This window comes from Salminus brasiliensis, chromosome 2 (genome assembly GCF_030463535.1).
Source record: "Salminus brasiliensis chromosome 2, fSalBra1.hap2, whole genome shotgun sequence".
Taxonomy (NCBI): Eukaryota; Metazoa; Chordata; class Actinopteri; order Characiformes; family Bryconidae; genus Salminus; species Salminus brasiliensis.
This window is the reverse complement of record NC_132879.1, coordinates 59,219,156-59,236,923: the sequence shown is the minus strand read 5'-3', so window position 1 is coordinate 59,236,923 and position 17,768 is coordinate 59,219,156. Positions and strand designations below refer to the sequence as shown.

General features: G+C 48.4%; 34 non-coding genes across 34 annotated transcripts; 21 read left to right on the top strand and 13 right to left on the bottom strand.

Annotated features, from left to right (window-relative positions):
- The first annotated feature begins 84 nt into the window (after window positions 1–84).
- On the top strand, window positions 85–156 carry trnad-guc (transfer RNA aspartic acid (anticodon GUC)). Its single transcript has one exon. It is a non-coding gene; the product is annotated as a tRNA-Asp (tRNA).
- Window positions 157–249: 93 nt separating this feature from the next.
- On the bottom strand, window positions 250–321 carry trnag-ucc (transfer RNA glycine (anticodon UCC)). Its single transcript has one exon. It is a non-coding gene; the product is annotated as a tRNA-Gly (tRNA).
- Window positions 322–862: 541 nt separating this feature from the next.
- Window positions 863–935, top strand: trnav-uac (transfer RNA valine (anticodon UAC)). Its single transcript has one exon. It is a non-coding gene; the product is annotated as a tRNA-Val (tRNA).
- A 570-nt stretch (window positions 936–1,505) lies between these two features.
- trnad-guc (transfer RNA aspartic acid (anticodon GUC)) lies at window positions 1,506–1,577 on the top strand. The gene has a single exon. It is a non-coding gene; the product is annotated as a tRNA-Asp (tRNA).
- Window positions 1,578–1,670: 93 nt separating this feature from the next.
- On the bottom strand, window positions 1,671–1,742 carry trnag-ucc (transfer RNA glycine (anticodon UCC)). The gene has a single exon. It is a non-coding gene; the product is annotated as a tRNA-Gly (tRNA).
- Window positions 1,743–2,283: 541 nt separating this feature from the next.
- Window positions 2,284–2,356, top strand: trnav-uac (transfer RNA valine (anticodon UAC)). The gene has a single exon. It is a non-coding gene; the product is annotated as a tRNA-Val (tRNA).
- A 570-nt stretch (window positions 2,357–2,926) lies between these two features.
- Window positions 2,927–2,998, top strand: trnad-guc (transfer RNA aspartic acid (anticodon GUC)). Its single transcript has one exon. It is a non-coding gene; the product is annotated as a tRNA-Asp (tRNA).
- A 93-nt stretch (window positions 2,999–3,091) lies between these two features.
- On the bottom strand, window positions 3,092–3,163 carry trnag-ucc (transfer RNA glycine (anticodon UCC)). The gene has a single exon. It is a non-coding gene; the product is annotated as a tRNA-Gly (tRNA).
- Window positions 3,164–3,704: 541 nt separating this feature from the next.
- trnav-uac (transfer RNA valine (anticodon UAC)) lies at window positions 3,705–3,777 on the top strand. The gene has a single exon. It is a non-coding gene; the product is annotated as a tRNA-Val (tRNA).
- A 735-nt stretch (window positions 3,778–4,512) lies between these two features.
- On the bottom strand, window positions 4,513–4,584 carry trnag-ucc (transfer RNA glycine (anticodon UCC)). The gene has a single exon. It is a non-coding gene; the product is annotated as a tRNA-Gly (tRNA).
- A 541-nt stretch (window positions 4,585–5,125) lies between these two features.
- trnav-uac (transfer RNA valine (anticodon UAC)) lies at window positions 5,126–5,198 on the top strand. Its single transcript has one exon. It is a non-coding gene; the product is annotated as a tRNA-Val (tRNA).
- Window positions 5,199–5,768: 570 nt separating this feature from the next.
- trnad-guc (transfer RNA aspartic acid (anticodon GUC)) lies at window positions 5,769–5,840 on the top strand. Its single transcript has one exon. It is a non-coding gene; the product is annotated as a tRNA-Asp (tRNA).
- Window positions 5,841–5,933: 93 nt separating this feature from the next.
- On the bottom strand, window positions 5,934–6,005 carry trnag-ucc (transfer RNA glycine (anticodon UCC)). The gene has a single exon. It is a non-coding gene; the product is annotated as a tRNA-Gly (tRNA).
- Window positions 6,006–6,546: 541 nt separating this feature from the next.
- On the top strand, window positions 6,547–6,619 carry trnav-uac (transfer RNA valine (anticodon UAC)). The gene has a single exon. It is a non-coding gene; the product is annotated as a tRNA-Val (tRNA).
- Window positions 6,620–7,189: 570 nt separating this feature from the next.
- On the top strand, window positions 7,190–7,261 carry trnad-guc (transfer RNA aspartic acid (anticodon GUC)). Its single transcript has one exon. It is a non-coding gene; the product is annotated as a tRNA-Asp (tRNA).
- Window positions 7,262–7,620: 359 nt separating this feature from the next.
- Window positions 7,621–7,692, top strand: trnad-guc (transfer RNA aspartic acid (anticodon GUC)). Its single transcript has one exon. It is a non-coding gene; the product is annotated as a tRNA-Asp (tRNA).
- Window positions 7,693–7,785: 93 nt separating this feature from the next.
- On the bottom strand, window positions 7,786–7,857 carry trnag-ucc (transfer RNA glycine (anticodon UCC)). The gene has a single exon. It is a non-coding gene; the product is annotated as a tRNA-Gly (tRNA).
- A 541-nt stretch (window positions 7,858–8,398) lies between these two features.
- Window positions 8,399–8,471, top strand: trnav-uac (transfer RNA valine (anticodon UAC)). The gene has a single exon. It is a non-coding gene; the product is annotated as a tRNA-Val (tRNA).
- Window positions 8,472–9,041: 570 nt separating this feature from the next.
- Window positions 9,042–9,113, top strand: trnad-guc (transfer RNA aspartic acid (anticodon GUC)). Its single transcript has one exon. It is a non-coding gene; the product is annotated as a tRNA-Asp (tRNA).
- Window positions 9,114–9,206: 93 nt separating this feature from the next.
- On the bottom strand, window positions 9,207–9,278 carry trnag-ucc (transfer RNA glycine (anticodon UCC)). The gene has a single exon. It is a non-coding gene; the product is annotated as a tRNA-Gly (tRNA).
- Window positions 9,279–9,819: 541 nt separating this feature from the next.
- trnav-uac (transfer RNA valine (anticodon UAC)) lies at window positions 9,820–9,892 on the top strand. Its single transcript has one exon. It is a non-coding gene; the product is annotated as a tRNA-Val (tRNA).
- A 570-nt stretch (window positions 9,893–10,462) lies between these two features.
- trnad-guc (transfer RNA aspartic acid (anticodon GUC)) lies at window positions 10,463–10,534 on the top strand. The gene has a single exon. It is a non-coding gene; the product is annotated as a tRNA-Asp (tRNA).
- Window positions 10,535–10,627: 93 nt separating this feature from the next.
- On the bottom strand, window positions 10,628–10,699 carry trnag-ucc (transfer RNA glycine (anticodon UCC)). Its single transcript has one exon. It is a non-coding gene; the product is annotated as a tRNA-Gly (tRNA).
- Window positions 10,700–11,883: 1,184 nt separating this feature from the next.
- On the top strand, window positions 11,884–11,955 carry trnad-guc (transfer RNA aspartic acid (anticodon GUC)). The gene has a single exon. It is a non-coding gene; the product is annotated as a tRNA-Asp (tRNA).
- A 359-nt stretch (window positions 11,956–12,314) lies between these two features.
- Window positions 12,315–12,386, top strand: trnad-guc (transfer RNA aspartic acid (anticodon GUC)). Its single transcript has one exon. It is a non-coding gene; the product is annotated as a tRNA-Asp (tRNA).
- A 93-nt stretch (window positions 12,387–12,479) lies between these two features.
- trnag-ucc (transfer RNA glycine (anticodon UCC)) lies at window positions 12,480–12,551 on the bottom strand. The gene has a single exon. It is a non-coding gene; the product is annotated as a tRNA-Gly (tRNA).
- Window positions 12,552–13,735: 1,184 nt separating this feature from the next.
- trnad-guc (transfer RNA aspartic acid (anticodon GUC)) lies at window positions 13,736–13,807 on the top strand. The gene has a single exon. It is a non-coding gene; the product is annotated as a tRNA-Asp (tRNA).
- Window positions 13,808–13,900: 93 nt separating this feature from the next.
- On the bottom strand, window positions 13,901–13,972 carry trnag-ucc (transfer RNA glycine (anticodon UCC)). The gene has a single exon. It is a non-coding gene; the product is annotated as a tRNA-Gly (tRNA).
- Window positions 13,973–14,166: 194 nt separating this feature from the next.
- Window positions 14,167–14,238, top strand: trnad-guc (transfer RNA aspartic acid (anticodon GUC)). Its single transcript has one exon. It is a non-coding gene; the product is annotated as a tRNA-Asp (tRNA).
- Window positions 14,239–14,331: 93 nt separating this feature from the next.
- Window positions 14,332–14,403, bottom strand: trnag-ucc (transfer RNA glycine (anticodon UCC)). Its single transcript has one exon. It is a non-coding gene; the product is annotated as a tRNA-Gly (tRNA).
- A 541-nt stretch (window positions 14,404–14,944) lies between these two features.
- On the top strand, window positions 14,945–15,017 carry trnav-uac (transfer RNA valine (anticodon UAC)). The gene has a single exon. It is a non-coding gene; the product is annotated as a tRNA-Val (tRNA).
- A 735-nt stretch (window positions 15,018–15,752) lies between these two features.
- Window positions 15,753–15,824, bottom strand: trnag-ucc (transfer RNA glycine (anticodon UCC)). Its single transcript has one exon. It is a non-coding gene; the product is annotated as a tRNA-Gly (tRNA).
- Window positions 15,825–16,365: 541 nt separating this feature from the next.
- trnav-uac (transfer RNA valine (anticodon UAC)) lies at window positions 16,366–16,438 on the top strand. Its single transcript has one exon. It is a non-coding gene; the product is annotated as a tRNA-Val (tRNA).
- Window positions 16,439–17,173: 735 nt separating this feature from the next.
- On the bottom strand, window positions 17,174–17,245 carry trnag-ucc (transfer RNA glycine (anticodon UCC)). The gene has a single exon. It is a non-coding gene; the product is annotated as a tRNA-Gly (tRNA).
- Window positions 17,246–17,768: the final 523 nt, after the last annotated feature.

Below are 17,768 nucleotides of genomic sequence, written 5' to 3'. Positions count from 1 at the left end.
AGACTGATGCAGAAAGATGCAGATCTGCAACCTCAGCCCAGATCCGTACTGTCATCTGTTGCTGAAGAACCTCACCCAGGGGCTTCCTCGTTAGTATAGTGGATAGTATCTCCGCCTGTCACGCGGAAGACCGGGGTTCGATTCCCCGACGGGGAGATTGTGATTTTTTTCGGTTCTAACGACAGACGTGACAGAGGCGGCCAAAGCTTGAAAAGCAAAATGTTGCCAAGTACAATGCGCCAAAAGCCATGCATTGGCCGGGAATCGAACCCGGGTCAACTGCTTGGAAGGCAGCTATGCTCACCACTATACCACCAATGCTACACACTTAACCACAGAAAGTGCAATACACAGTAACCTGGCCAAGTCCTTCAAACAGATGAAGAGATTCCTTTCAAAAGGAGTCAAACTGCTGAAAGGAACAGTTTCACAGGCTGATGCACACAACTGCAGAGCTGCTACCTCAGCCCTGATCCGCATTGTTGTCTGATGCAAAATAGGACCCAGCTATGCCTTCGTAAGCAGTGAAGTGGACAGTATCTATGCCTTTCATGCGGAAGACCGGGATTGGATTCCCCGATGGAGAGGTTGTCTTTTATTCTGTTCTTTCGACAGAAGTGTAAAAATGTACGAAACAAATCTTTGCCAAGTGTGACGAACCAAAGGTCCTGCGTTTGCCTGGAAACTTACCCGGGGCAACAGCTTGGAGGCAGCTATGCTATCACCTGTGTCACCAACGCTGCAAAAGCCACCGATGTTGACTCTGTTTCAAGGACCGAGGTACAAAGTTTCAGGTGGGACGTTGGTCCCGAAACCTGTCGTTGTCATTGTAGGACACAAGCACACAACTGCCCAGGGCCTGGTTTCTGTAGTGTAGTGGTTATCACATTTGCTTTACACGCGAAAGGTCCCTGGTTTGAAACCAGGCAGAAACAGTGACTTTTGGGTTGGATTTTGATAGTTCTAGTTTTCGTTTTGGCCTCTCTGGCGGACACACTGTTAAAAGGAACACTGGAGAATGCAGGCATCGATCCTGCTACCACTTACACGCTGAGCCAGCGCTCCACCATTTGAGCTAATTACCCCTGGGGAAGAATTTGATGTTTGCCTGTCATGGCAAGAACATAACAATTTACAAGGTCAAAGAGCGCTGGCAGTCCACGCCTACACTCTCTGGACTTTCATTCTAGCGTTCCGAGTTCAAATCCCGATGGATCCTGTCTTTCCGAAAAGACAAAAAAGGGGCGTGGCCTTTGTACTCCATGTCATGCTTCAGAAAAGAAAAGCCACTGTGCAGTAGTGACTCAAGGGCATGGTGTTTGCTGACAATATTTGAGATGTTGAGATGCCTGACCAAGTCCTTCAACTGAGAAAGAGTTTCCTTTCACAAGGAGTCAGACTTCTGAAAGAATGAGCATGACAGACTGATGCAGAAAGATGCAGATCTGCAACCTCAGCCCAGATCCGTACTGTCATCTGTTGCTGAAGAACCTCACCCAGGGGCTTCCTCGTTAGTATAGTGGATAGTATCTCCGCCTGTCACGCGGAAGACCGGGGTTCGATTCCCCGACGGGGAGATTGTGATTTTTTTCGGTTCTAACGACAGACGTGACAGAGGCGGCCAAAGCTTGAAAAGCAAAATGTTGCCAAGTACAATGCGCCAAAAGCCACGCATTGGCCGGGAATCGAACCCTGGTCAACTGCTTGGAAGGCAGCTATGCTCACCACTATACCACCAATGCTACACACTTAACCACAGAAAGTGCAATACACAGTAACCTGGCCAAGTCCTTCAAACAGATGAAGAGATTCCTTTCAAAAGGAGTCAAACTGCTGAAAGGAACAGTTTCACAGGCTGATGCACACAACTGCAGAGCTGCTACCTCAGCCCTGATCCGCATTGTTGTCTGATGCAAAATAGGACCCAGCTATGCCTTCGTAAGCAGTGAAGTGGACAGTATCTATGCCTTTCATGCGGAAGACCGGGATTGGATTCCCCGATGGAGAGGTTGTCTTTTATTCTGTTCTTTCGACAGAAGTGTAAAAATGTACGAAACAAATCTTTGCCAAGTGTGACGAACCAAAGGTCCTGCGTTTGCCTGGAAACTTACCCGGGGCAACAGCTTGGAGGCAGCTATGCTATCACCTGTGTCACCAACGCTGCAAAAGCCACCGATGTTGACTCTGTTTCAAGGACCGAGGTACAAAGTTTCAGGTGGGACGTTGGTCCCGAAACCTGTCGTTGTCATTGTAGGACACAAGCACACAACTGCCCAGGGCCTGGTTTCTGTAGTGTAGTGGTTATCACATTCGCTTTACACGCGAAAGGTCCCTGGTTCGAAACCAGGCAGAAACAGTGACTTTTGGGTTGGATTTTGATAGTTCTAGTTTTCGTTTTGGCCTCTCTGGCGGACACACTGTTAAAAGGAACACTGGAGAATGCAGGCATCGATCCTGCTACCACTTACACGCTGAGCCAGCGCTCCACCATTTGAGCTAATTACCCCTGGGGAAGAATTTGATGTTTGCCTGTCATGGCAAGAACATAACAATTTACAAGGTCAAAGAGCGCTGGCAGTCCACGCCTACACTCTCTGGACTTTCATTCTAGCGTTCCGAGTTCAAATCCCGATGGATCCTGTCTTTCCGAAAAGACAAAAAAGGGGCGTGGCCTTTGTACTCCATGTCATGCTTCAGAAAAGAAAAGCCACTGTGCAGTAGTGACTCAAGGGCATGGAGTTTGCTGACAATATTTGAGATGTTGAGATGCCTGATCAAGTCCTTCAACTGAGAAAGAGTTTCCTTTCACAAGGAGTCAGACTTCTGAAAGAATGAGCAAGACAGACTGATGCAGAAAGATGCAGATCTACAACCTCAGCCCAGATCCGCACTGTCATCTGTTGCAGAAGAACCTTACCCCGGGGCTTCCTCGTTAGTATAGTGGATAGTATCTCCGCCTGTCACGCGGAAGACCGGGGTTCGATTCCCCGACGGGGAGATTGTGATTTTTTTCGGTTCTAACGACAGACGTGACAGAGGCGGCCAAAGCTTGAAAAGCAAAATGTTGCCAAGTACAATGCGCCAAAAGCCATGCATTGGCCGGGAATCGAACCCGGGTCAACTGCTTGGAAGGCAGCTATGCTCACCACTATACCACCAATGCTACACACTTAACCACAGAAAGTGCAATACACAGTAACCTGGCCAAGTCCTTCAAACAGATGAAGAGATTCCTTTCAAAAGGAGTCAAACTGCTGAAAGGAACAGTTTCACAGGCTGATGCACACAACTGCAGAGCTGCTACCTCAGCCCTGATCCGCATTGTTGTCTGATGCAAAATAGGACCCAGCTATGCCTTCGTAAGCAGTGAAGTGGACAGTATCTATGCCTTTCACGCGGAAGACCGGGATTGGATTCCCCGAAGGAGAGGTTGTCTTTTATTCTGTTCTTTCGACAGAAGTGTAAAAATGTACGAAACAAATCTTTGCCAAGTATGACGAACCAAAGGTCCTGCGTTTGCCTGGAAACCGACCCGGGGCAACAGTTTGGAGGCAGCTATGCTATCACCTGTGTCACCAACGCTGCAAAAGCCACTGATGTTGACTCTGTTTCAAGGACCGAGGTACAAAGTTTCAGGTGGGACGTTGGTCCCGAAACCTGTCGTTGTCATTGTAGGACACAAGCACACAACTGCCCAGGTCCTGGTTTCTGTAGTGTAGTGGTTATCACATTCGCTTTACACGCGAAAGGTCCCTGGTTCGAAACCAGGCAGAAACAGTGGCTTTTGGGTTGGATTTTGATAGTTCTAGTTTTCGTTTTGGCCTCTCTGGCGGACACACTGTTAAAAGGAACACTGGAGAATGCAGGCATCGATCCTGCTACCACTTACACGCTGAGCCAGCGCTCCACCATTTGAGCTAATTACCCCTGGGGAAGAATTTGATGTTTGCCTGTCATGGCAAGAACATAACAATTTACAAGGTCAAAGAGCGCTGGCAGTCCACGCCTACACTCTCTGGACTTTCATTCTAGCGTTCCGAGTTCAAATCCCGATGGATCCTGTCTTTCCGAAAAGACAAAAAAGGGGCGTGGCCTTTGTACTCCATGTCATGCTTCAGAAAAGAAAAGCCACTGTGCAGTAGTGACTCAAGGGCATGGTGTTTGCTGACAATATTTGAGATGTTGAGATGCCTGACCAAGTCCTTCAACTGAGAAAGAGTTTCCTTTCACAAGGAGTCAGACTTCTGAAAGAATGAGCATGACAGACTGATGCAGAAAGATGCAGATCTGCAACCTCAGCCCAGATCCGTACTGTCATCTGTTGCTGAAGAACCTCACCCAGGGGCTTCCTCGTTAGTATAGTGGTTAGTATCTCCGCCTGTCGCGCGGAAGACCGGGGTTCGATTCCCTGACGGGGAGATTGTGATTTTTTTCGGTTCTAACGACAGACGTGACAGAGGCGGCCAAAGCTTGAAAAGCAAAATGTTGCCAAGTACAATGCGCCAAAAGCCATGCATTGGCCGGGAATCGAACCCGGGTCAACTGCTTGGAAGGCAGCTATGCTCACCACTATACCACCAATGCTACACACTTAACCACAGAAAGTGCAATACACAGTAAGCTGGCCAAGTCCTTCAAACAGATGAAGAGATTCCTTTCAAAAGGAGTCAAACTGCTGAAAGGAACAGTTTCACAGGCTGATGCACACAACTGCAGAGCTGCTACCTCAGCCCTGATCCGCATTGTTGTCTGATGCAAAATAGGACCCAGCTATGCCTTCGTAAGCAGTGAAGTGGACAGTATCTATGCCTTTCACGCGGAAGACCGGGATTGGATTCCCCGATGGAGAGGTTGTCTTTTATTCTGTTCTTTCGATAGAAGTGTAAAAATGTACGAAACAAATCTTTGCCAAGTGTGACGAACCAAAGGTCCTGCGTTTGCCTGGAAACCGACCCGGGGCAACAGCTTGGAGGCAGCTATGCTATCACCTGTGTCACCAACGCTGCAAAAGCCACCGATGTTGACTCTGTTTCAAGGACCGAGGTACAAAGTTTCAGGTGGGACGTTGGTCCCGAAACCTGTCGTTGTCATTGTAGGACACAAGCACACAACTGCCCAGGGCCTGGTTTCTGTAGTGTAGTGTTTATCACATTCGCTTTACACGCGAAAGGTCCCTGGTTCGAAACCAGGCAGAAACAATGACTTTTGGGTTGGATTTTGATAGTTCTAGTTTTCGTTTTGGCCTCTCTGGCGGACACACTGTTAAAAGGAACACTGGAGAATGCAGGCATCGATCCTGCTACCACTTACACGCTGAGCCAGCGCTCCACCATTTGAGCTAATTACCCCTGGGGAAGAATTTGATGTTTGCCTGTCATGGCAAGAACATAACAATTTACAAGGTCAAAGAGCGCTGGCAGTCCACGCCTACACTGTCTGGACTTTCATTCTAGCGTTCCGAGTTCAAATCCCGATGGATCCTGTCTTTCCGAAAAGACAAAAAAGGGGCGTGGCCTTTGTACTCCATGTCATGCTTCAGAAAAGAAAAGCCACTGTGCAGTAGTGACTCAAGGGCATGGTGTTTGCTGACAATATTTGAGATGTTGAGATGCCTGACCAAGTCCTTCAACTGAGAAAGAGTTTCCTTTCACAAGGAGTCAGACTTCTGAAAGAATGAGCATGACAGACTGATGCAGAAAGATGCAGATCTGCAACCTCAGCCCAGATCCGTACTGTCATCTGTTGCTGAAGAACCTCACCCAGGGGCTTCCTCGTTAGTATAGTGGTTAGTATCTCCGCCTGTCGCGCGGAAGACCGGGGTTCGATTCCCCGACGGGGAGATTGTGATTTTTTTCGGTTCTAACGACAGACGTGACAGAGGCGGCCAAAGCTTGAAAAGCAAAATGTTGCCAAGTACAATGCGCCAAAAGCCATGCATTGGCCGGGAATCGAACCCGGGTCAACTGCTTGGAAGGCAGCTATGCTCACCACTATACCACCAATGCTACACACTTAATCACAGAAAGTGCAATACACAGTAAGCTGGCCAAGTCCTTCAAACAGATGAAGAGATTCCTTTCAAAAGGAGTCAAACTGCTGAAAGGAACAGTTTCACAGGCTGATGCACACAACTGCAGAGCTGCTACCTCAGCCCTGATCCGCATTGTTGTCTGATGCAAAATAGGACCCAGCTATGCCTTCGTAAGCAGTGAAGTGGACAGTATCTATGCCTTTCACGCGGAAGACCGGGATTGGATTCCCCGATGGAGAGGTTGTCTTTTATTCTGTTCTTTCGATAGAAGTGTAAAAATGTACGAAACAAATCTTTGCCAAGTGTGACGAACCAAAGGTCCTGCGTTTGCCTGGAAACCGACCCGGGGCAACAGCTTGGAGGCAGCTATGCTATCACCTGTGTCACCAACGCTGCAAAAGCCACCGATGTTGACTCTGTTTCAAGGACCGAGGTACAAAGTTTCAGGTGGGACGTTGGTCCCGAAACCTGTCGTTGTCATTGTAGGACACAAGCACACAACTGCCCAGGGCCTGGTTTCTGTAGTGTAGTGTTTATCACATTCGCTTTACACGCGAAAGGTCCCTGGTTCGAAACCATGCAGAAACAATGACTTTTGGGTTGGATTTTGATAGTTCTAGTTTTCGTTTTGGCCTCTCTGGCGGACACACTGTTAAAAGGAACACTGGAGAATGCAGGCATCGATCCTGCTACCACTTACACGCTGAGCCAGCGCTCCACCATTTGAGCTAATTACCCCTGGGGAAGAATTTGATGTTTGCCTGTCATGGCAAGAACATAACAATTTACAAGGTCAAAGAGCGCTGGCAGTCCACGCCTACACTCTCTGGACTTTCATTCTAGCGTTCCGAGTTCAAATCCCGATGGATCCTGTCTTTCCGAAAAGACAAAAAAGGGGCGTGGCCTTTGTACTCCATGTCATGCTTCAGAAAAGAAAAGCCACTGTGCAGTAGTGACTCAAGGGCATGGTGTTTGCTGACAATATTTGAGATGTTGAGATGCCTGACCAAGTCCTTCAACTGAGAAAGAGTTTCCTTTCACAAGGAGTCAGACTTCTGAAAGAATGAGCATGACAGACTGATGCAGAAAGATGCAGATCTGCAACCTCAGCCCAGATCCGTACTGTCATCTGTTGCTGAAGAACCTCACCCAGGGGCTTCCTCGTTAGTATAGTGGTTAGTATCTCCGCCTGTCACGTGGAAGACCGGGGTTCGATTCCCCGACGGGGAGATTGTGATTTTTTTCGGTTCTAACGACAGACGTGACAGAGGCGGCCAATGCTTGAAAAGCAAAATGTTGCCAAGTACAATGCGCCAAAAGCCACGCATTGGCCGGGAATCGAACCCAGGTCAACTGCTTGGAAGGCAGCTATGCTCACCACTATACCAACAATACTACACACTTAACCACAGTAAATGTAATACACAGTAACCTGGCCAAGTCCTTCAAACTGATGAAGAGATTCCTTTCAAAAGGAGTCAAACTGCTGAAAGGAACAGCGTGACAGGCTGATGCACACAACTGCAGAGCTGCTACCTCAGCCCAGATCCGCACTGTCACCTGTTGCAGAAGAACCTCACCCAGCGGCTTCCTCGTTAGTATAGTGGATAGTATCTCCGCCTGTCATGCGGAAGACCGGGGTTCGATTCCCCGACGGGGAGATTGTGATTTTTTTCGGTTCTAACGACAGACGTGACAGAGGCAGCCAAACCTTGAAAAGCAAAATGTTGCCAAGTACAATGCGCCAAAAGCCATGCATTGGCCGGGAATCGAACCCGGGTCAACTGCTTGGAAGGCAGCTATGCTCACCACTATACCACCAATGCTACACACGCAACCACAGAAAGTGCAATACACAGTAACCTGGCCAAGTCCTTCAAACAGATGAAGAGATTCCTTTCAAAAGGAGTCAAACTGCTGAAAGGAACAGCTTGACAGGCTGATGCACACAACTGCAGAGCTGCTACCTCAGCCCTGATCCGCATTGTTGTCTGATGCAAAATAGGACCCAGCTATGCCTTCGTAAGCAGTGAAGTGGACAGTATCTATGCCTTTCACGCGGAAGACCGGGATTGGATTCCCCGAAGGAGAGGTTGTCTTTTATTCTGTTCTTTCGACAGAAGTGTAAAAATGTACGAAACAAATCTTTGCCAAGTATGACGAACCAAAGGTCCTGCGTTTGCCTGGAAACCGACCCGGGGCAACAGTTTGGAGGCAGCTATGCTATCACCTGTGTCACCAACGCTGCAAAAGCCACCGATGTTGACTCTGTTTCAAGGACCGAGGTACAAAGTTTCAGGTGGGTCGTTGGTCCCGAAACCTGTCGTTGTCATTGTAGGACACAAGCACACAACTGCCCAGGTCCTGGTTTCTGTAGTGTAGTGGTTATCACATTCGCTTTACACGTGAAAGGTCCCTGGTTCGAAACCAGGCAGAAACAGTGGCTTTTGGGTTGGATTTTGATAGTTCTAGTTTTCGTTTTGGCCTCTCTGGCGGACACACTGTTAAAAGGAACACTGGAGAATGCAGGCATCGATCCTGCTACCACTTACACGCTGAGCCAGCGCTCCACCATTTGAGCTAATTACCCCTGGGGAAGAATTTGATGTTTGCCTGTCATGGCAAGAACATAACAATTTACAAGGTCAAAGAGCGCTGGCAGTCCACGCCTACACTCTCTGGACTTTCATTCTAGCGTTCCGAGTTCAAATCCCGATGGATCCTGTCTTTCCGAAAAGACAAAAAAGGGGCGTGGCCTTTGTACTCCATGTCATGCTTCAGAAAAGAAAAGCCACTGTGCAGTAGTGACTCAAGGGCATGGTGTTTGCTGACAATATTTGAGATGTTGAGATGCCTGACCAAGTCCTTCAACTGAGAAAGAGTTTCCTTTCACAAGGAGTCAGACTTCTGAAAGAATGAGCATGACAGACTGATGCAGAAAGATGCAGATCTGCAACCTCAGCCCAGATCCGTACTGTCATCTGTTGCAGAAGAACCTCACCCAGGGGCTTCCTCGTTAGTATAGTGGTTAGTATCTCCGCCTGTCGCGCGGAAGACCGGGGTTCGATTCCCCGACGGGGAGATTTTGATTTTTTTCGGTTCTAACGTCAGACGTGACAGAGGCGGCCAAAGCTTGAAAAGCGAAATGTTGCCAAGTACAATGCGCCAAAAGCCATGCATTGGCCGGGAATCGAACCCGGGTCAACTGCTTGGAAGGCAGCTATGCTCACCACTATACCACCAATGCTACACACTTAACCACAGAAAGTGCAATACACAGTAAGCTGGCCAAGTCCTTCAAACAGATGAAGAGATTCCTTTCAAAAGGAGTCAAACTGCTGAAAGGAACAGTTTCACAGGCTGATGCACACAACTGCAGAGCTGCTACCTCAGCCCTGATCCGCATTGTTGTCTGATGCAAAATAGGACCCAGCTATGCCTTCGTAAGCAGTGAAGTGGACAGTATCTATGCCTTTCACGCGGAAGACCGGGATTGGATTCCCCGATGGAGAGGTTGTCTTTTATTCTGTTCTTTCGATAGAAGTGTAAAAATGTACGAAACAAATCTTTGCCAAGTGTGACGAACCAAAGGTCCTGCGTTTGCCTGGAAACCGACCCGGGGCAACAGCTTGGAGGCAGCTATGCTATCACCTGTGTCACCAACGCTGCAAAAGCCACCGATGTTGACTCTGTTTCAAGGACCGAGGTACAAAGTTTCAGGTGGGACGTTGGTCCCGAAACCTGTCGTTGTCATTGTAGGACACAAGCACACAACTGCCCAGGGCCTGGTTTCTGTAGTGTAGTGTTTATCACATTCGCTTTACACGCGAAAGGTCCCTGGTTCGAAACCAGGCAGAAACAATGACTTTTGGGTTGGATTTTGATAGTTCTAGTTTTCGTTTTGGCCTCTCTGGCGGACACACTGTTAAAAGGAACACTGGAGAATGCAGGCATCGATCCTCCTACCACTTACACGCTGAGCCAGCGCTCCACCATTTGAGCTAATTACCCCTGGGGAAGAATTTGATGTTTGCCTGTCATGGCAAGAACATAACAATTTACAAGGTCAAAGAGCGCTGGCAGTCCACGCCTACACTCTCTGGACTTTCATTCTAGCGTTCCGAGTTCAAATCCCGATGGATCCTGTCTTTCCGAAAAGACAAAAAAGGGGCGTGGCCTTTGTACTCCATGTCATGCTTCAGAAAAGAAAAGCCACTGTGCAGTAGTGACTCAAGGGCATGGTGTTTGCTGACAATATTTGAGATGTTGAGATGCCTGACCAAGTCCTTCAACTGAGAAAGAGTTTCCTTTCACAAGGAGTCAGACTTCTGAAAGAATGAGCATGACAGACTGATGCAGAAAGATGCAGATCTGCAACCTCAGCCCAGATCCGTACTGTCATCTGTTGCTGAAGAACATCACCCAGGGGCTTCCTCGTTAGTATAGTGGTTAGTATCTCCGCCTGTCACGTGGAAGACCGGGGTTCGATTCCCCGACGGGGAGATTGTGATTTTTTTCGGTTCTAACGACAGACGTGACAGAGGCGGCCAAAGCTTGAAAAGCAAAATGTTGCCAAGTACAATGCGCCAAAAGCCATGCATTGGCCGGGAATCGAACCCGGGTCAACTGCCTGGAAGGCAGCTATGCTCACCACTATACCACCAATGCTACACACTTAACCACAGAAAGTGCAATACACAGTAACCTGACCAAGTCCTTCAAACAGATGAAGAGATTCCTTTCAAAAGGAGTCAAACTGCTGAAAGGAACAGTTTCACAGGCTGATGCACACAACTGCAGAGCTGCTACCTCAGCCCTGATCCGCATTGTTGTCTGATGCAAAATAGGACCCAGCTATGCCTTCGTAAGCAGTGAAGTGGACAGTATCTATGCCTTTCACGCGGAAGACCGGGATTGGATTCCCCGATGGAGAGGTTGTCTTTTATTCTGTTCTTTCGACAGAAGTGTAAAAATGTACGAAACAAATCTTTGCCAAGTGTGACGAACCAAAGGTCCTGCGTTTGCCTGGAAACCAACCCGGGGCAACAGCTTGGAGGCAGCTATGCTATCACCTGTGTCACCAACGCTGCAAAAGCCACCGATGTTGACTCTGTTTCAAGGACCGAGGTACAAAGTTTCAGGTGGGACGTTGGTCCCGAAACCTGTCGTTGTCATTGTAGGACACAAGCACACAACTGCCCAGGGCCTGGTTTCTGTAGTGTAGTGGTTGTCAAGTTTGCTTTACACGCGAAAGGTCCCTGGTTCGAAACCAGGCAGAAACAATGACCTTTGGGTTGGATTTTGATAGTTCTAGTTTTCGTTTTGGCCTCTCTGGCGGACACACTGTTAAAAGGAACACTGGAGAATGCAGGCATCGATCCTGCTACCACTTACACGCTGAGCCAGCGCTCCACCATTTGAGCTAATTACCCCTGGGGAAGAATTTGATGTTTGCCTGTCATGGCAAGAACATAACAATTTACAAGGTCAAAGAGCGCTGGCAGTCCACGCCTACACTCTCTGGACTTTCATTCTAGCGTTCCGAGTTCAAATCCCGATGGATCCTGTCTTTCCGAAAAGACAAAAAAGGGGCGTATCCTTTGTACTCCATGTCATGCTTCAGAAAAGAAAAGCCACTGTGCAGTAGTGACTCAAGGGCATGGTGTTTGCTGACAATATTTGAGATGTTGAGACGCCTGACCAAGTCCTTCAACTGAGAAAGAGTTTCCTTTCACAAGGAGTCAGACTTCTGAAAGAATGAGCATGACAGACTGATGCAGAAAGATGCAGATCTGCAACCTCAGCCCAGATCCGTACTGTCATCTGTTGCTGAAGAACATCACCCAGGGGCATCCTCGTTAGTATAGTGGATAGTATCTCCGCCTGTCACGCGGAAGACCGGGGTTCGATTCCCCGACGGGGAGATTGTGATTTTTTTCGGTTCTAACGACAGACGTGACAGAGGCGGCCAATGCTTGAAAAGCAAAATGTTGCCAAGTACAATGCGCCAAAAGCCACACATTGGCCGGGAATCGAACCCGGGTCAACTGCTTGGAAGGCAGCTATGCTCACCACTATACCACCAATACTACACACTTAACCACAGTAAATGTAATACACAGTAACCTGGCCAAGTCCTTCAAACTGATGAAGAGATTCCTTTCAAAAGGAGTCAAACTGCTGAAAGGAACAGCTTGACAGGCTGATGCACACAACTGCAGAGCTGCTACCTCAGCCCAGATCCGCACTGTCCCCTGTTGCAGAAGAACCTGACCCAGCGGCTTCCTCGTTAGTATAGTGGATAGTATCTCCGCCTGTCACGCGGAAGACCGGGGTTCGATTCCCCGACGGGGAGATTGTGATTTTTTTCGGTTCTAACGACAGACGTGACAGAGGCAGCCAAACCTTGAAAAGCAAAATGTTGCCAAGTACAATGCGCCAAAAGCCATGCATTGGCCGGGAATCGAACTCGGGTCAACTGCTTGGAAGGCAGCTATGCTCACCACTATACCACCAATGCTACACACGCAACCACAGAAAGTGCAATACACAGTAACCTGGCCAAGTCCTTCAAACAGATGAAGAGATTCCTTTCAAAAGGAGTCAAACTGCTGAAAGGAACAGCTTGACAGGCTGATGCACACAACTGCAGAGCTGCTACCTCAGCCCTGATCCGCATTGTTGTCTGATGCAAAATAGGACCCAGCTATGCCTTCGTAAGCAGTGAAGTGGACAGTATCTATGCCTTTCACGCGGAAGACCGGGATTGGATTCCCCGAAGGAGAGGTTGTCTTTTATTCTGTTCTTTCGACAGAAGTGTAAAAATGTACGAAACAAATCTTTGCCAAGTATGACGAACCAAAGGTCCTGCGTTTGCCTGGAAACCGACCCGGGGCAACAGCTTGGAGGCAGCTATGCTATCACCTGTGTCACCAACGCTGCAAAAGCCACCGATGTTGACTCTGTTTCAAGGACCGAGGTACAAAGTTTCAGGTGGGACGTTGGTCCCGAAACCTGTCGTTGTCATTGTAGGACACAAGCACACAACTGCCCAGGGCCTGGTTTCTGTAGTGTAGTGGTTGTCAAGTTTGCTTTACACGCGAAAGGTCCCTGGTTCGAAACCAGGCAGAAACAATGACCTTTGGGTTGGATTTTGATAGTTTTAGTTTTCGTTTTGGCCTCTCTGGCGGACACACTGTTAAAAGGAACACTGGAGAATGCAGGCATCGATCCTGCTACCACTTACACGCTGAGCCAGCGCTCCACCATTTGAGCTAATTACCCCTGGGGAAGAATTTGATGTTTGCCTGTCATGGCAAGAACATAACAATTTACAAGGTCAAAGAGCGCTGGCAGTCCACGCCTACACTCTCTGGACTTTCATTCTAGCGTTCCGAGTTCAAATCCCGATGGATCCTGTCTTTCCGAAAAGACAAAAAAGGGGCGTATCCTTTGTACTCCATGTCATGCTTCAGAAAAGAAAAGCCACTGTGCAGTAGTGACTCAAGGGCATGGTGTTTGCTGACAATATTTGAGATGTTGAGACGCCTGACCAAGTCCTTCAACTGAGAAAGAGTTTCCTTTCACAAGGAGTCAGACTTCTGAAAGAATGAGCATGACAGACTGATGCAGAAAGATGCAGATCTGCAACCTCAGCCCAGATCCGTACTGTCATCTGTTGCTGAAGAACATCACCCAGGGGCTTCCTCGTTAGTATAGTGGATAGTATCTCCGCCTGTCACGCGGAAGACCGGGGTTCGATTCCCCGACGGGGAGATTGTGATTTTTTTCGGTTCTAACGACAGACGTGACAGAGGCGGCCAATGCTTGAAAAGCAAAATGTTGCCAAGTACAATGCGCCAAAAGCCACGCATTGGCCGGGAATCGAACCCGGGTCAACTGCTTGGAAGGCAGCTATGCTCACCACTATACCACCAATACTACACACTTAACCACAGTAAATGTAATACACAGTAACCTGGCCAAGTCCTTCAAACTGATGAAGAGATTCCTTTCAAAAGGAGTCAAACTGCTGAAAGGAACAGCTTGACAGGCTGATGCACACAACTGCAGAGCTGCTACCTCAGCCCAGATCCGCACTGTCACCTGTTGCAGAAGAACCTGACCCAGCGGCTTCCTCGTTAGTATAGTGGATAGTATCTCCGCCTGTCACGCGGAAGACCGGGGTTCGATTCCCCGACGGGGAGATTGTGATTTTTTTCGGTTCTAACGACAGACGTGACAGAGGCAGCCAAACCTTGAAAAGCAAAATGTTGCCAAGTACAATGCGCCAAAAGCCATGCATTGGCCGGGAATCGAACTCGGGTCAACTGCTTGGAAGGCAGCTATGCTCACCACTATACCACCAATGCTACACACGCAACCACAGAAAGTGCAATACACAGTAACCTGGCCAAGTCCTTCAAACAGATGAAGAGATTCCTTTCAAAAGGAGTCAAACTGCTGAAAGGAACAGCTTGACAGGCTGATGCACACAACTGCAGAGCTGCTACCTCAGCCCTGATCCGCATTGTTGTCTGATGCAAAATAGGACCCAGCTATGCCTTCGTAAGCAGTGAAGTGGACAGTATCTATGCCTTTCACGCGGAAGACCGGGATTGGATTCCCCGAAGGAGAGGTTGTCTTTTATTCTGTTCTTTCGACAGAAGTGTAAAAATGTACGAAACAAATCTTTGCCAAGTATGACGAACCAAAGGTCCTGCGTTTGCCTGGAAACCGACCCGGGGCAACAGCTTGGAGGCAGCTATGCTATCACCTGTGTCACCAACGCTGCAAAAGCCACAGATGTTGACTCTGTTTCAAGGACCGAGGTACAAAGTTTCAGGTGGGACGTTGGTCCCGAAACCTGTCGTTGTCATTGTAGCACACAAGCACACGACTTCCCAGGACCTGGTTTCTGTAGTGTAGTGGTTATCACGTTCGCTTTACACGCAAAAGGTCCCTGGTTCGAAACCAGGCAGAAACAGTGACTTTTGGGTTGGATTTTGATAGTTCTAGTTTTCGTTTTGGCCTCTCTGGCGGACATACTGTTAAAAGGAACACTGGAGAATGCAGGCATCGATCCTGCTACCACTTACACGCTGAGCCAGCGCTCCACCATTTGAGCTAATTACCCCTGGGGAAGAATTTGATGTTTGCCTGTCATGGCAAGAACATAACAATTTACAAGGTCAAAGAGCGCTGGCAGTCCACGCCTACGCTCTCTGGACTTTCATTCTAGCGTTCCGAGTTCAAATCCCGATGGATCCTGTCTTTCCGAAAAGACAAAAAAGGGGCGTGGCCTTTGTACTCCATGTCATGCTTCAGAAAAGAAAAGCCACTGTGCAGTAGTGACTCAAGGGCATGGTGTTTGCTGACAATATTTGAGATGTTGAGATGCCTGACCAAGTCCTTCAACTGAGAAAGAGTTTCCTTTCACAAGGAGTCAGACTTCTGAAAGAATGAGCATGACAGACTGATGCAGAAAGATGCAGATCTGCAACCTCAGCCCAGATCCGTACTGTCATCTGTTGCTGAAGAACCTCACCCAGGGGCTTCCTTGTTAGTATAGTGGTTAGTATCTCCGCCTGTCGCGTGGAAGACCGGGGTTAGATTCCCCGACGGGGAGATTGTGATTTTTTTCGGTTCTAACGACAGACGTGACAGAGGCGGCCAAAGCTTGAAAAGCAAAATGTTGCCAAGTACAATGCGCCAAAAGCCATGCATTGGCCGGGAATCGAACCCTGGTCAACTGCTTGGAAGGCAGCTATGCTCACCACTATACCACCAATGCTACACACTTAACCACAGAAAGTGCAATACACAGTAACCTGGCCAAGTCCTTCAAACAGATGAAGAGATTCCTTTCAAAAGGAGTCAAACTGCTGAAAGGAACAGCTTGACAGGCTGATGCACACAACTGCAGAGCTGCTACCTCAGCCCTGATCCGCATTGTTGTCTGATGCAAAATAGGACCCAGCTATGCCTTCGTAAGCAGTGAAGTGGACAGTATCTATGCCTTTCACGCGGAAGACCGGGATTGGATTCCCCGAAGGAGAGGTTGTCTTTTATTCTGTTCTTTCGACAGAAGTGTAAAAATGTACGAAACAAATCTTTGCCAAGTATGACGAACCAAAGGTCCTGCGTTTGCCTGGAAACCGACCCGGGGCAACAGCTTGGAGGCAGCTATGCTATCACCTGTGTCACCAACGCTGCAAAAGCCACCGATGTTGACTCTGTTTCAAGGACCGAGGTACAAAGTTTCAGGTGGGACGTTGGTCCCGAAACCTGTCGTTGTCATTGTAGCACACAAGCACACGACTTCCCAGGACCTGGTTTCTGTAGTGTAGTGGTTATCACGTTCGCTTTACACGCAAAAGGTCCCTGGTTCGAAACCAGGCAGAAACAGTGACTTTTGGGTTGGATTTTGATAGTTCTAGTTTTCGTTTTGGCCTCTCTGGCGGACATACTGTTAAAAGGAACACTGGAGAATGCAGGCATCGATCCTGCTACCACTTACACGCTGAGCCAGCGCTCCACCATTTGAGCTAATTACCCCTGGGGAAGAATTTGATGTTTGCCTGTCATGGCAAGAACATAACAATTTACAAGGTCAAAGAGCGCTAGCAGTCCACGCCTACGCTCTCTGGACTTTCATTCTAGCGTTCCGAGTTCAAATCCCGATGGATCCTGTCTTTCCGAAAAGACAAAAAAGGGGCGTGGCCTTTGTACTCCATGTCATGCTTCAGAAAAGAAAAGCCACTGTGCAGTAGTGACTCAAGGGCATGGTGTTTGCTGACAATATTTGAGATGTTGAGATGCCTGACCAAGTCCTTCAACTGAGAAAGAGTTTCCTTTCACAAGGAGTCAGACTTCTGAAAGAATGAGCATGACAGACTGATGCAGAAAGATGCAGATCTGCAACCTCAGCCCAGATCCGTACTGTCATCTGTTGCTGAAGAACCTCACCCAGGGGCTTCCTTGTTAGTATAGTGGTTAGTATCTCCGCCTGTCACGTGGAAGACCGGGGTTCGATTCCCCGACGGGGAGATTGTGATTTTTTTCGGTTCTAACGACAGACGTGACAGAGGCGGCCAAAGCTTGAAAAGCAAAATGTTGCCAAGTACAATGCGCCAAAAGCCATGCATTGGCCGGGAATCGAACCCGGGTCAACTGCTTGGAAGGCAGCTATGCTCACCACTATACCACCAATGCTACACACTTAACCACAGAAAGTGCAATACACAGTAACCTGGCCAAGTCCTTCAAACAGATGAAGAGATTCCTTTCAAAAGGAGTCAAACTGCTGAAAGGAACAGTTTCACAGGCTGATGCACACAACTGCAGAGCTGCTACCTCAGCCCTGATCCGCATTGTTGTCTGATGCAAAATAGGACCCAGCTATGCCTTCGTAAGCAGTGAAGTGGACAGTATCTATGCCTTTCACGCGGAAGACCGGGATTGGATTCCCCGATGGAGAGGTTGTCTTTTATTCTGTTCTTTCGACAGAAGTGTAAAAATGTACGAAACAAATCTTTGCCAAGTGTGACGAACCAAAGGTCCTGCGTTTGCCTGGAAACCGACCCGGGGCAACAGCTTGGAGGCAGCTATGCTATCACCTGTGTCACCAACGCTGCAAAAGCCACCGATGTTGACTCTGTTTCAAGGACCGAGGTACAAAGTTTCAGGTGGGACGTTGGTCCCGAAACCTGTCGTTGTCATTGTAGGACACAAGCAC